At 50.2% G+C, this 3,254-nt stretch overlaps 1 long non-coding RNA gene across 1 annotated transcript; it reads right to left on the bottom strand.

Moving 5' to 3' along the window:
• Positions 1-314: 314 nt before the first annotated feature.
• LOC103900714 lies at positions 315-3,254 on the bottom strand. The gene is made up of 3 exons (XR_657682.2): positions 2,854-3,254; positions 1,331-1,532; positions 315-602 (listed from the first exon to the last, which is right to left on the bottom strand). It is a non-coding gene; the product is annotated as an uncharacterized LOC103900714 (long non-coding RNA).

The raw sequence follows: 3,254 nt of genomic DNA, 5'->3' as shown, positions 1-3,254 counted from the left end.
CCATAAATGAGGCAGGACAGCACAGGAAGAGAAGGAGGGGGAACCTGAAAGTTGCTCTGCAGCACTGGATGCTCTGCTTACATGTGTGATGCTGGGTAAGTTACTTAATTTTACCACTTCACAGTTGGCCAGTAACTTTTTTTATATTTTGAAATGTTTATTTAGCACCTCCCATTGGCTCTGAAAGTACTAAAACAAATGAGTTCTGCAAGAGCAAATGAGCAAGACAAAAGGTATCACTGAAAATTATGGCAAGCTATATACCAAATCACTCCAATACCCACCTCAAACAGAGAATGTACCCAGCATATGGATTTATTTGATGCTTCAGTGTCCAGTTATAGAGTAACAAAGCCAACAGAAAATATAACAATCTGTCACGGGGAGAAACATGACCAAAACAGCAATAAAAGAGAAGTTTTATGTCAAGTTTAATACGTCTGCACAAATTCCAATAAGACCTACTGAACTCTCTCAGGCAAGTCACAGGTTGGTGTAGATGAAGAGGCATCTTTGGATCATCTACAAGACATCTTTGGAAACTGCAGGAGCAGGTGCTCTCCAGAGAAATGTGCCTTCCTGATGTAGCATTCATTTGTTCTCTGTAGGAACAAGAAATAAATGGAAGAATTTAAAATTTAAGGCTTAACTCTGTAATGCATACGCAGACCCCCCAAAAAGTCTCATTGACTTAATTATTCATTTTGTGTCTGGTTTCTACCGCGCTTATCAAGAGAGCATTGCTCAGTCCAGCTGGTCTGAGGTTTTTGATACCCATCTGACTCAGAGGCAGAGCTTCAAACCACAGTGGCCAGTACAAAGACGTCAAAAGTTTCCACAGTGCAAACGACACAGGAGTGAAAAGCATTTACTTGTTTAGCGGGATTAACACAGAGAGGACACTTAGCAGTTTGCAACCACTCAGACCTAGGATTCTTAAACGATGCTCTTTCTTCTTTCTTTTCCACCTGAGCTCATTTTCTTTCCAGAGATTTAAAGGATGAACTTGAGAAGCCACCTCTGCTGCAGGTACTTTCCGTGTTTCTGAGTGAACGGGCCAAGAAAAACAGCAGACGAAGGTAATTTTCCTTCAGTATTCTGCACCAGCTAGAAAAGGTGATGAACTGCAGCAGAAAATTCGCTGACAATTTTAGTATACAGCGCAGCTCACCCTGCTGAAGGGGGACCAGCATACGCTGCTTTCTGATGGGCAGCATCGCCATGCCTCTGGGTCGCAATGTTGTGCTGCAGCTTACCCAGAGCAGGTGTGGATGTCCTGTCCGGAAGGACTGAAAAGCTTAGATTTCTCTGTTCAAAGAGCGGCTTTTACCTCGTGCTGCCAAAAGCTGTCTGTGACCGTGAAGCATCGTCCGGGACGTGACCATGAGAGCTTCCTCGGCTGTGCTGTTTGCAGGCTGCCTGCCTCTAGTGACCACAGCGCTACCCCTTTGTCTTCCCCACCGAAGCTGAGAATCACTTGCCCGTCCCTGGAAGAGCTCCTCAGCATTCACGGCCATGAAAAACCACAAGAGCTGGAGTAAAATGAGATTTATTCAGAAAGAGGGTGTGAATCCAATTAGAGCAAAATAAACAGTCTACATGACACATTTCTTTCGCACCTCTGCAGAAGCTAATCTAGCTAATCACTTTGTGTTGTAACAGGAAAATAATCGATACGTTACAACTGCGCAGCCAGTATCGGAGGATGCAGGCAGCAAACACCAGCTGTCCAGGCCTCCAGCCCATCCAGTTCTGCGTTTGTTACTGTGAGCCAGCAGCTGCCTCTCGTGTGTCCTCAAACTTTCTGCCGCGGTGCCTACACGCAAGCACTGACTTGGGGCCACATCTCATTTTCTTATTCCCAAATAAGCATTCTGCTTTGCTGCTGTGATGCGAGTTTCCTAAATAAGAAGATGTTCTGGGAAAGAGATCTTCCTGTGTGCTCTTGAGAGGAGACAGTTGTTTCTTTCGGCAAGCATGCTGTTCGCACAGGCTGCACTGACATCCTGTGGCTCGATTTCCCTGCCTGGAAGGAGCACGAAGGGACAGCTTTTCCCCCCATCGCCTGTCCCCTCCGCATCCCCCCTCCGCTCCCTGTGGATCACCGATGCCCCATCCAAACCCTCAGGCACTGGCCCTGGGAGGGGAAGAGGCGCCTGCCCCCTCGGTGGCTCCAGCCCCAGCTCCTGCCCACCATGCCAGGCTGGCAGCGTCCCGGGACCTGACCTCACCGCAGCACCACTTGCCCAGACACCGCCAGCCTGGGGAGCGAGTGAGCATCTCCCCCCCGCCTTTTCGGCGTCCCCTGAGTCACTGGCCACAGCAGCAGGGCTGGGCGAGGATGAGCTGTAGTGACCCATCGCTCGCTGGGGTGTTGCTGGAAGGGCAGGGGTTTTTTTAAGGGAAAACTGATGAAATCCCTCACACACCCCCAACCTCTGCCCACCGGGACTCCAGGTAGATCCCAGACGGCACTTGCCTCACGCGTTCACAGCGCCGAGCCCTGCCACGGGGTGCCCAGGGTCTGCAGCGAGCTGCCTCCCCCAGGCCAGGCTCAGACAGTACGCGAAAGAGCACCCAGCCCCATCAGAAGTCGAGTTTAATTTTACCTTCCCCTGGGGAATAGCGTTAATCTGTAACTTTTTAGGCATCACTCAATCAGCTGAATAACAGCTATTAGCTTTGGACTCTAGGCATTTTTATGAGATATTAGTTCCAGGGCTTGTGGTTTGGCATAGAAAGCATATTATTCACACACAAAACAACGGCATTAAAATAACATTAGGAATCTGGCTTAAACTGACAAAACCTAGGAAACTCAGAATTAAGGCTGAAAGTATGTCCTTAACTCACCCACTGTGTGCCTGGTACAGCAGCTCGGGCGGTACGTCGGACCTGCTGGCTGCGGCCCCCGCTGCCTCCAGCTGAGCTGTGCTCCCCTCCCCACTTCCAGGGAGGAAACCAGGCTGCACCTCGACCACGGTCCCACTGCCCCCGGGGAGCAACGACCCCTCTTTGTGCCGTGGAGTCCTTGTTCGGTCAGACGTTTGGGGCTTAAGTGTAATGCAGCTCTTTTCTGTGCGTCCCTACTTACAGAGCCGGGTTTCCTCCCCTGTCACCAGCATCACTGTGGTCAGAGCAAAAACTGCTAAGAAAGCAACACGGGCTGAGGAGGAGTTCGTCCGGTGTGTGGTCAGGGGTGAGACATGAGCCGGACGAGCAAATCTATGTGGTGCCTGGCTTTGACTTGCCCT

This window comes from Aptenodytes forsteri, unplaced genomic scaffold (assembly GCF_000699145.1).
Source record: "Aptenodytes forsteri isolate BGI_AS27 unplaced genomic scaffold, ASM69914v1 Scaffold82, whole genome shotgun sequence".
Lineage (NCBI taxonomy): Eukaryota > Metazoa > Chordata > Aves > Sphenisciformes > Spheniscidae > Aptenodytes > Aptenodytes forsteri.
Note: the sequence above shows the minus strand (reverse complement) of the source record. Positions and strands in the feature narration are given on the sequence as shown.